An 11916-nucleotide genomic window follows, 5' to 3' on the forward strand; every position below is an offset into this window, starting at 1 on the left:
AGTTCCTCCCTCTTCCTCCTTCCCTCCTGTTTCTCCTTTCTCTTCCCCATTCTCCCCAGACTTCTCTCTGTCTCCTCTTCACCTGCTGGAGACACTTCGAGTCCTCAAACAGACAAAGTCAGGTCAAGGTCATCCATGAAGCCTTCACCAGTCCCGGTCTGGGAGGCTGGGGTTGGGAAACCAAGGTCAGAGCTGAGCAGAAAATCAAAGCGGGCTGGGGAGAATTTGTCTCAGTGCCCAGAGAACCCCTCCCAGCACCTGGAACCCTCTCCCTACCTGGGGATTTCTATGTCAGGTCACCTGCTTCTTACAAACACTCCTCCTGGCTTCCAGCTTCCTGCTGCATAAAAGCTCCCAGTGGAACTGGGAATGTCTGAGTCCCCACCCTCCTTGGTTCTGCTGACCTCCTTACTCTCTGCCCTGGTGCAGAGGGAGTCCAGCGAGAACAGGCGAGAAAGAAACGAGAAGCAATAATAGCATGCTTTGAACTGGAATGAAAGTGGCTGGGGGAGGGTTGTACATACATGAGGTGCACACTGTGGTAGAAAAAGCACGAGCCTTTGAAACCAGACAGACTGAGCTTGAATCTTGACCCTGCTTATTAGCCAATGACCTTGAGCAAGACACTCACTGCACCTCAGTGTCCACCTCTGTAAATGGGGGTAATAAGAAGAGCACCTCCCTCTCCAGGCTGTTTTGAGAATGCAGTGAGAGAATGCTCCTGAGAGCCAGTTCCTCCCTCCTTAGAGAAGGGAAGTTTTCACAGAGGAGACGGGGCTTGTTTTCAGGGGACGGATAATATTAGTAATCGTATTTCTGTTTTTGTTGACATCGAACTCTGTGCTAAGCACTTTGAATGCATTGTCTCTTTTAATCCCCCACCAACCCTATGAGACAGTTATTTTATTATTCTTGTTCCATGGAAGAAGCAGTAGAGGCTCAGCAAGGCTAGACAATTTGCCCTGAGCCACACAGCAAAGTGGAGAAGCATTAACTCCTCTGCTATTACTTGGGATAGCAAGTGATGGGGGACACAGCAAGAGTAACCACAGGCAAGACCCAGAACAGCGCTGCCTACACCAGGCACGAGCGGGTGATGGCCAGGACCTGGGTATAGCTATAGGGAAATCTAACTGAGGTCAATGCAAACCCGCCTCTCACCTTCAGGTCTGATTCAGAGTCTCCCTGTTCCTGTGTCAACACTCTGCCATGCCTGAATCCTTGCTGCTCCATCTCTGGAACTCCATGTCCCCACCACTACCCCCTTCCTTCCCCTAAACACACCCTGCAATCCTGATAACTCCTGAGGTTGTGTCCTGCCCCTGGTATGGCACAAATAATCTCTCTTGATTTTTTGCCACCCTGTGTTGTATGCCAGGAATAATCGCTCTTTCTCTGGGGAATCGGGGTGGGGCCTGTGGGGCTGTTGCCCGAGATTAAGAATGAACCTGTGCATGAAAAGAGGGCAGTGACCCTGGGACCATGAAAGGCAGGTAATTATGGGAAAGAAGGCTGGCGAGGCCTCAAAATAGATGGTTCCTGGTGAAAAGAGGTGCGCTAGGCGTACCTGAGCCAAACAGGTGTAGTTGCCCCACCTCTGTGTCCCAGCCCCAGCACCCTTCCCCCAGTCAGCTCATATTACACCGTGCCTTGCTTTCAAATAGAACTCTGCAGTTTCCATGGTGACTCACCCACGTGGTCTCTGCCTTAGAGGCTGAAGGGAGGAGCGAGAAGGGCAGAGGACAGGAGGTATGTGGCACTCCAGAGTCCCACCCTCCCAGTCCCCTGTCATCCCTCCTGCCATTCACCCTCACCTCCAGAGTCCCCGGCTGAGGCCACACAAAGTCCCCAAGGAAAGAAAAGATGGGACTCCAGGACAAAGGCAGCAAGATCACTTCCCCAAAATGTATCCTTGACCTGCGTCATTCTGTGCTACTGCCATGGGGTAGCATTTTGTTTGCTCTGGTCTCTTCAAGGAGAGGCCAGAGAAGATCCTGAGCAGGAACACACCTTCTCATCATCCCTTGTGAAATGGGGTTGGCATCTGGTTCTGGAGCCTGGGTTCGAATTCTTGCTTTGCTGCTTCAAGCTGTGTAACTTGGGCAAGGGGCTTAACCTCTCTGAGACTGTGTCCTCTCTTATATGGGGATGGGCACATCTGCTTCTCAGTGTTGTCATGGGAAAGCAAATGAGATGCCATTTGGGAAAGTACTTTGTGAAAGAATAAACCTATGAAAGAGATCAAAGCAGAGATGCTCCTGGTGAAATTGCAGGGCACTCAGAGGCCTCCCCTACCTGGCCAGGGCCCCAGCTATACTGCATGGAACCCTGCAGTCCAGAAACCTTGTTATTAAAGCCCTGATTGCTTTAAGCCCTCGCCTTCCTGTGGGAACTGTGTCTTCATCGATCTCCCCTGGACTTGACCCCTACCAAGAGCATCTCCTGGCCAAATATCTAGTCTATAACCAAGTGTCTGTGGACATGCCTCTCAGTCCCACTGCCACCATGCTGATGCATTAGGCCGGTAAGACTTTCCCTAGAGAAGACGGCATAGCTTCTTCTGGGTGTTTCCCACCCTTTTCTCTTCTCCTCTCTTTAGACTGGGAGGCTCTCTCATGGTTACTGGCTGACAATTTCTCTCTAGCCCTGTTGGTGGGGACTCATCTGGGCTTGGTCCCCTGAGAAAGAGCCAAACCCCTGGGAAGCCGAGCTCAGCAGAGGGCTGGGGTAAAGAGAGAGGAAGAAATAGACCAAGGTGCCTGCCACACTCCCCGCTCCAGTTAAAGGGGCTTGAACTTGGCCATTTTTCTTTCACTTCCTTCCCGATCCCCACACACTGGCCCATGAAGACCCCAAAGGCTGCACTAACCACCCCCATAGAACCAGTGTGTCCCTTCCCTTCTCCCAAGAGCCTTTGGGTTTCCCTGAGCTGCTTCCGCCTGCCCTGGAAGCCTGAGTGAGCCGCCTCCCTCCACGGCCTCCCTCTTTCATCCATCAAGTAAGGGTGATCTCCGAGGTCCCTTGGCTCTAAAACACTGACTCGGCAATTCTCTGCAGCAGGCAGAAGTGACTGGCCCCACAGCCTCCTCCCCATAGCCCAGCCCCCTCCTCTTCTTTGTCACCTTACATGGCAGTGCCTCTGAGTCCCAGAGAGGGTGGCTTTCATTATTTTTCTTTATTTTTATCAAAGGGTATTTTTTTGTAAAAAATTGTGTCTCCCCTGAGACAGTGCAGCCTCTGAGCAGCCTCCCCTTGTTTCCATGGCAACAGCAGCTGGCTCACATGTGTGGTTGCTATGGAAACAGGCTGGTTCTCCTCCCCTCTCACTTTTCTTTCCTTCCTCACCATCTCACTACCCCCTCCTCCTTCTCCTTCCCATCACTTGGGATGCAAGAAAGGCCAGGGAGAGGCCTTGGGCACGGTGGCAGCAGCATACTGAGTCCCGGCCCCTGGCTAGGCTATGGCTATGTGGACCAACACCTATGACTAGACCTTTCTCTCAGCCCAGGAGGCTCCTCCTTCCACACACTGGGATGTGGCTTTTCTGATACAAGGCATGGGGCACAAGCAGCCTTGAGCACTCTACACAAGGACCTAAGCAAATCCTGCCCCTGACAGGTGGAGACTGTCTTCTCCTTCCACCCCTCCAACACCCAGCACAAAGCCCACCCCAGACATGTGCCCGGCTCCTTCGAATTACATACGAAGCCTTTTTCTGCCGCAGCGTGGATGTGCAAAAGAAAAGGAAGGATTCTTGGGGAGGAAATCAATGGCAATAGAGACGGAGACGGAGGAGGAAGGGAACACACAGAGAGCTCTGCTTTGTTTGTCAGTAGATGTTATTTAGATGATGTGTAGTAGTTTTTCCCACTGATATGTAAGCACCGAGAGGGTAGGAACCCTGCCTGACTTGTCACTGAGGAATCCTCAGTGTCTGGAGGAGAGAGAAAAACAATCTACAGCAAAGTGATAATCGTGATTGTTTCTTAGGTGGTGATTCTAACGACAGCCTTTTTGCTTCTCTTCTTCAGCAAAGATGTATTAAATGTATAAAGAGAATAAACATCATGTTTATTTGTTTGATCTTAGAGAAAAAAAGGGGAAGGAACTTAAAAGAGGGCAGAGAACAGAGCAAGCCAGAGGCTCCTCTCCATCAACACCGGGAGCAGGCGGAGCGACTGTCTGACCTGGTCTCTCATGTCACATGCCGGGGCCCAGAGAGCTGAAGTGACTCTCAACAGTGGCATGAAAGAGGTGCCAGGGATCTTAAGTCAGAGCAGGAGGAAAAGGCTGTCAGCCCAAGTAAGGCAGGCCAAGAATGAGACTCTGGCATCTGCTGGACTTTGACGTAGCAACAACGGTGCTGAGAGGCCCAAGGACACGCACCAGCACAGGGCCTCTCCCCTCTTTGTACCTCGGCCCCATTCCCCTGAAGGTGGGGGCTGGCATCCCTTTCCCCACACCCCAACTCTGACCCTGTCTCTCAGGACTCAGACTGGGAATGTGGCTTAATTGTGCTAGAGAATGTGTGAAAGCTGCATAGGGCTGACAGTGCCAAAGAGGCAAGTTCCGGCTCTCTGTCTCTCCTGAGAGGCAGGGCTGGCAAGAGGCACGCTCAAGGTCAAAGGAAACGTCATGCAGTGTCTTGTCCTCAGTCAAGGGCACACTGCTCTGTTTCTTTCCCCCCACCTGCTGTTAACACACTGAGAGTGGATCCAGGTACCTGGGAAATCTAAGCCACCTGGATTGTGGGGGTGCAGAGGCCTGAGAGATCAGGCTAATGTTTGCGCTATCCTCCCATTTGATGGACAGACAGGTGACAGGGGAGGTGAGGGCTCACCCTGACTCATCCCCAGCCAACTAATCCTGCCAGCTGTAAAGTCAAAGAGAGGGGGACAGAAGGAGAACAAAGAGGAGAAGCAGAGGAGGGAGGGACAGGAGGAGAAAGCGAGAAACTGCCCTTCCTGCTGCCACCACCACCCTGGGGAGGGCTCTGCTCCCCTGAGCTCTTCTGCAGTGAGGCCAAGGTAAACAGACAGTGGGGCTCTAAAGGTCAGGGGAAAGGGGGAGGCCAGAGATGTGTGGGTGAGCATGAAATGGGGGAGGGTCAGGAGATTTGACGATGGGGTGTTGCGTTCAGTGCTCGGTAATTTTAAAAAGCTGAAAAATTAGTTTTGTACTTTTAAGGTCACAAAACGTTCACAGCAAGAAAACCACCACATCACAAGGCTCCGATTTGCCCTGTTTACCCAGCCTGAGCCAAGGCCCTGAAGCGATGCTGTCCTGCTACTGCCTCCTCACCAAAGCAAAGCAAGGCTGCCGCTCTGGTCCCGTCTGGCTTCTCTTCACTGTGGTGGAGGAGAACCCAGGGTCAGCAGGCCTAGCGACGAGCAGCAGGAGAACCCAGGGTCAGCAGGCCTAGCGACGAGCAGCGGGTCGTGTCCACTATAAAGTCTCAGAGGAATCACCTCCACCACACCCCTGATGAGAGGTTCCTCGCCCTCCGCTTGAATGCTTCCTGTGACAGGGATCTTACTCCCTTATAGGTATGTTACCTCCCCAATTCTGGGCTTCAGTGCCCTCTTGCTAATGTTTGTGCTCCCCTTTTCATTTTAAAAAAGAATCGTGCTTCCCAGTTTTCTTTGCAGAGATCAATGACAAATAGCATCTGAGTCTATCTGTCATCCATGAAAGCTGGCTCAGCCCCCACCCCAAGCAGATCTTCCTGATTCGAACAATACTTCAAAAACTCCCTATTTTTCCTTTCCCCACCTTCCAGAACATTCTTTTTTTCTTGGCCGTTTCTGCGAGCCTCAGCCCCACGTGGGGTGCAGCGGAACATCTCTGCGGCTCCTTTATTGTTGCCCTTGGTTCTGCGCCCTTCCTCCAGCTTTGACTGTGTCCTTCTCCAGGCTGAGCTCATCTGCCAGCTCTGCGATGATGCACTTCATCTCTTAGGCTCCTCCCCTTCTCCTTCTCATCAAGACCTTTCATGATTACACAATCAGAATTTCATTTTTGAGAGCTCCCAGACCATTTCAAGATTCTTCTTTTAAGGTTTCCCTATTGGATCATGCCTGCCTTTTCCCTCTGTGTTTTGAATGTTATCTGACCAAGTCAAAAATGCAGCCATTTTCCCCTTTGTGTCTGTTTCTTTGAAGTGGGGAGAGTATATCGGTTTCCTAAGGCTGTCCAACAAATTGCCACAAACCAGGTGGCTTAAAACAACAGACATTTATTCTTTCACAGTTCTGGAGCCTGGAAGTCTGAGATCAAGGTGTCAGCAGGGCCATGCTGCCTCTGGAGGCTCTAGGAAAGGACCCTTCCTCTTCAGCTTCTGATGTGTGCCGGCAATCCTTGGCGTCGTAGACGATTCCTCCCATCTCAGCGTCCATGGTTGCATGGCCTCCCCCTTGTGTGTTTCTCTGTACCTGTGTCCAGATTTCCTTCTGCTTATAAGGATACAGGTCTTTGAACTTAAGGTCCACCCTACTCTGGTATGACTTCACCTTAACTGATCACATCTGTTTCCAAATAAGGTCCCATTCGCAAGTTCCTGGAGCACATGAATTTTGGGAGACACTCTTCTACCCAGGATACTCCCTCACCCTCATCTGTGATTTCTCCCTCTCCCTTAGCCTTATACCCCCCAAGAAGCTTTCAAGTCAGCCTAACTCCTTCTCCTTGACATCCTGCCAATCTGGCCAGTCTTCACCATCCTGACAGCCAAGGTCTTTCTGTTCAGTGCAGACTCTGGGCCCAGACTGAGTCCTGGTTTCCCTGCTTAGACATGGGAACTGAAGAATGTTACTTTACCCCTCCGGGCTTCAGTTGCCTGGTCTGCAAAGTGGCGGTAACAGGCGTACCTACTTTATAGGATCTTCGTGATGACTAAGTGAAATGTTCTTTACAAAGAGAGAACGATGTCGGGCACAGACGAGGCAGTAGAAGCGTGAAGCATCATTTCAGGCCTTTATCATTTCGAGCATGGATTACTGCAATGGCTTCCTGACCAACTGCTTTCCCGCTCTCGTCACCAGCACCCCAGTCTGTCCTCAAAACACAAATCTTACCTTGTCACTCCATGCCATCCAAACTTGCTCCACTGCATTCTGGTTATGATCCAAAAGTTTGCAGCAGAGAACACAGAGACTTCTTACCTATTTATACAGCCTTATCTCATTTCTTGCCGTCCTGTGCACATAGGTGCCCATGCATACCCGTGTGTGTACACATACAAACACAAACCATTCTCAAGCCGCAACACTATGACCTGAGCACGGCTCTCAGGTCTTGCCTCTGGGCCTTTGCACGACCACTCCTGTCCCAGATATCTGCTACTTCTCCTTCCAGATAGATTCATCTGGGTCCACCACCTTCAGGACACTGACCCCCTACCCTTACAACTTTCTCTCCTGGGCAGGGCTTCCTATTCTGCTCTGTCTCTGCCCCTCACAGCTGTGAACTGCTTTAGGACCAGGACTGTGTCCTTTCTCTGCATCTTCAGAATATTCCCTGGAGCCTGGTAGGTGTGAACACAAACGAAGTATGTGCGAATAAATGAGACTGTATTTTCTGCATCCTGTAGAGATTCCTTTGGTCCACTTTCCTCTATTTCTCATTTGACTTGACACGCACCTGTCTTCACCAGGTCCCTGGAACACTGCCTCCTGCCAGCCCCAGAGCCTCCGCCTCTCTGACTCCCCACTGTTCTGGGCCTTTTCCTGAATTCTGGGCCTCTCCAGACAGCCTGCTCTCTCTCTCCCTGCCCCCCAGTCTCAGCTGAACCCGTTTCCTTCCTTCCCTCCTTGGGCTGCTCAGGGCTCTCCCTCTCTCTGGGCTGCGATTGCTCCTATAATTGGATTATTTTCATGCATATGCGGTTTGGGGATACAATTGTGGGAAACCCTTCCATGATACAGGTGTGTGGAGCTGGGTGTCAGCCTGAGAGAAGCCCAGGAGCCCCTGGGGGCTGGGAGGCAACAGAGAACATAAACACTCACCCCAAGGGACAGGCACGCAACTCCACCACCCGGGGCAACCCCCCCAGGGCACCCCTCAGGACTTGCCAGGGCACCTGAGCCCCTCAGGGCTTTTTGCTAGCAGAGAAGGAGGTAGGAGGAGGAGGAAGCCTTTCTCCTGGGGGTTTGCCCACAGGAGAACCTTTTGGGGCATGCTACAGGCACAGAGAAGAAAGGCCTCGGGTGCCCTGGGCTTCAGAGGTCAAAGGAGCAAAGGCAGCAGTGGGTCCCCTCCTGGCAGGGAGGCTGTGCTAGGTGACAGAATTACCCATGGCCCCGGGCCAGCTGGAAGTACTTTAAGAGAGCCTCACCTGGCCCCTTTCTTCTTATAGGCTGGGGGGAGGCAAGAACAGGAAGCAGCCCAAAAAAGGCTTATCTGTATTCACAGGGCCCATCCTCAAACTCCTGACCTGATTTTCAACTGCCAACTGGTAGTCTCACGGGGATCTCAGAAACAGCATCTTCCCTCCATCCCCCAGCTCCAAAGCCTCAATGCCTCTCTTCTGGATGACAGCCAACCCCATCCACCCAGCCTCTCTACCCCACCCCCACTGAGTCGGTTGCCCAGAGCAGTTACCTCTACCTTCCACCCGCAGCTGCTGCCCGGCCCTGCGCCACCGCAGCCTCGCACTGGACTGCTCTGACGGTCCCTTAACTCACTTGCATTCTCTCTTTCCCAAATCACAACATAACCACCGAGTCAGGAAACAGAAGCAAGTATAAGATAAATGGCGTGTTGATTTCCCATGACGAGACGTGATACAACACTATCCACATTTCCAGATTTTCTGGCCACTCTGCAGTCTCCACCTAGCAGCCTGAGTAGATTTGCTCACTCAGATCTGATCTTGGGTCTGTGCTGTTAAAATCCTCCATAGATTCCCACTGAACTCAGGGAAAAAGTCAGAGGTGTAAATTTGAGGCCTCCTAAGGCAAGATGGCTCTGCCTGTGAGGAGAGGTGGGTGATTTTCTACCCAGACCTACCCTAAACCGACCTCCCACCCCAGGATTGACTCTCCTCTTTGACTCTTAAGCAATACCCCTCCTTCAGAAGGCCCATATTTCAAGCTACTGGAAGTGTATCCCCCCTACGCTGGAAGTTCTCACAGTTTCACCAAGAAAGTTCATCTCCAAGCCTTCCTTCCGCCAGCTTGCCGGCCAGCTCCTCTGGAAAGCTACTGACAGATGGGCTAGCTGAAAGGCCAGGCCTGGGGCAAGGCCCAGTAGTTGAGCCCAGTCTGCTGTGGATGTCACGAGAGGCTGGCGTCAGGATCTGGGCCCAGCAGACGGACAGTGAGTCCCTCAGCCCAGACGCCAAGGGCAGCACTGAGCTCTCACCTTCCCTCGTCTCTCCTCCATTTGTATTCAAGACCCCGCTCCCGGCTGTGATGAAACAGTAGGCATTTTCCAGCCGCCCGGCTTCTTTCCGCATTATTCATGGGTCCCTCTCTCTGCTGCAGACAGGCACAGGTGGAAACCATGCTCCACTCAGACTACAAAAGTAAAGGCCCTGGTGAAATGGTGACCCCTCCCTGCTCCTCCCACCTTCCTTTTTCTCTTCTGCGCTTTTCTTAAGTGAAAAGGGTCAAGAAGAGAGTCTGTGATGGCCACACATGCCTCTCGGGGCCACTGGGGCCCTTTTGCCATTTGCTGCTTCTCCTCCAGACCCGCTGCCTGCTCCCTGGGCCGGGCTCTGCCGCCGGTTTCGGGAGAGCTGAGAGGTGAACCTGGGAGAAGCCCTTCCTGCAGAGTGGACTCAGGTTTCTCCTGTCCTGCTCACAGCCCTGGGGCCTGCCCTTCAAGTGAAGGAGATCCTTTGGGGACCACTAGACCTGAGGAAATCAGAAGAACATATCCTCTTCGCCATGTTTTTGCCCCCATGGCCCAGGGCTGGTGACAGGCCACCTTGGGCTGCTCTCACTCCCTGTGCCTGTTCTGTTGTCCAGTCTTCCCTGAGCCATCCCTGGGCTGCCTCCCCAGGCCCAGCTGAGCACTAGGGACACCAAGAAGGCGTGGCAGGGCCTCCTCCTGAAGCAAGGAGGAAGGAGGGATGCTACCTACCTCCTCTGAGAATCCCCAGTAGCCTGCCTCAAGGACTCACACGGCTTCCCTGGAGGACACACACACACACACACACACACACACACACACACACACACACAGAGCAGGGTCCAGAGGGGCCCAAATGTAGTAGTCAGGGCAGGGACGTAAACTCATCGAGTAACTATGCTCCAAGTGTTCATCTAATTACCACATTTACTCTTAAACTACTCTTTGAGGCAGGAGGTACTTATTCTTCACAGATAAAGAAACAGGCTCAGAGAAGTTAATGTGACCAATCACACAGCCAGCAAGGCAGTGCCCAGATTCTCTGGCTCCAAAGTGCCCTTTTGAGCCAACCCCTGGCAAGGCGAGGGTCCTTTTGTAAGCATGCCCCACGTCGCCTCTGAATCCTCTTGTGCCACCTTTCCTAGAGCTGGTTCAGGAGGGCCTGGGCATGCCACGCCCAGCTCAGCCTGCTGGGGATTCAGTCACTCTGCCTGCCCCAGAAGCACCCAACTGCTAATCAGAAGCACTGGTAACCAGGCAACCAGCCTCCCTGGCTTCAGATAAGCAGAAACAGCTGGGAGCTGCAGGCTGGGAAGCTGTCAGTGGGGAGGAAGAAAGGGGAGCCAGCCAGCCAGTCAGCGGGTTATTTTGAGCCTGTTATTCTCGCCTTCCCAAACCTCAACTTGAGCTAGGGCCTTTCCTGAAAGCTTGTCCTTGCCACTGCCTCAGGGGAGGGGTCTCCTGGGACTTGGCCTAGTCCTGAGCCAGCACAACTTGGGGGAAGCAGTGGGAGAACACTGACCCTCCCTCCTTCTGTGAGCAAGGAGAAGAAGGCAAGTTGGTCACAGGCCGCCAAGGTGTGGGGCCCTGGAGTCATTCAGTAAATAGAAGTAGTTGAGGTTCACCTCTCCAGGCCTCCAGGCCTCAGTGAAGGGTTCTCCTCTTCCCCCACATCAGGCCAGCCGTGAAGACAGGTTCCGGCGAGAACCCCACCCCACCCCATGATGGCAATGGTAACTGGGCAATGTGGGGAGTGAACCGTCAGAACAGCTGGACTTGGCTCAATCTCAACTCTGTTCATCACAAGCTTGGCCACGCCTCTGTGAGCCTCCATTGTCTCCTCTGTGAAATGGAGGTGAAAATACCCATCCCACAGGCTAGAGGAGGGATGTAAGTAAGAGAAAGCACGTGAAATGCCCAGCAGGGTCTGGTGCTGTTGGTGTTGTCATGGTTCTCCTCCCTTCCTCCTGTTTGGGCCTGCCCTGCCCAGCCCTGACATCTCTCACACAAGTTCTGTCCTCTCCCAGGCTATTTCTGTCTCTGATTCTAAAGGTCAGTGCCCTCCCAGGATGTGGCAGCTGCTGCCTCTTCTCCACCTCTAAGTGGTGTTAGTCCCATGCCCGGGAGACAGTGGTTGCCCCAGATGGTACCCCCCGCCCCGCCTTCCTTGCCCTCACCCAAGATTGGCCTGGGCATGCCCCACCCCTCCCCCTTTATACACAGTTTTCCAAGACAGCCCCAAGCCTGGAGCTGAGCTGTTTATTGACTGACTCACTGACTGCAGCCAGAGGCCAGAATGCTCTTGCCGCTCCTTCAGCTTCAGGACAACCAAGGCTCACTGCTGACCACCCAGGCGTCTCTGCCTGAGTTCCAGCTCCAGGTGATCCCAGGCCCTCCTAGGGACTGATGGACGTTTCCTATAAGGAGGCGTAAAGGAAAGGACCCCAAGAGACAGCATGCCCGCCCCAGGCAGGAAATCATCTCCGTAAGCTTCAAAATTATACTCCCCTCCCCGTCCGCTCCTTCCCGCTCCAGCTACTGTCCCCTCTCCTCTGCTGGCCATGA

General features: G+C 53.0%; 1 long non-coding RNA gene across 1 annotated transcript in view; it reads right to left on the bottom strand.

Moving 5' to 3' along the window:
* The window catches only part of LOC107196669, a 5412-nt gene extending 4926 nt beyond the window's left edge, over positions 1–486 (bottom strand). Inside the window, exon 1 of the long non-coding RNA XR_001518096.2 lies at positions 277–486. This is a non-coding gene — a long non-coding RNA (uncharacterized LOC107196669). The remainder of the gene's footprint in view (positions 1–276) is intronic.
* Between the last annotated feature and the right edge of the window lie 11430 nt (positions 487–11916).

The sequence above is a fragment of the Pteropus alecto genome, unplaced genomic scaffold (assembly GCF_000325575.1).
Source record: "Pteropus alecto unplaced genomic scaffold, ASM32557v1 scaffold8, whole genome shotgun sequence".
NCBI lineage: Eukaryota > Metazoa > Chordata > Mammalia > Chiroptera > Pteropodidae > Pteropus > Pteropus alecto.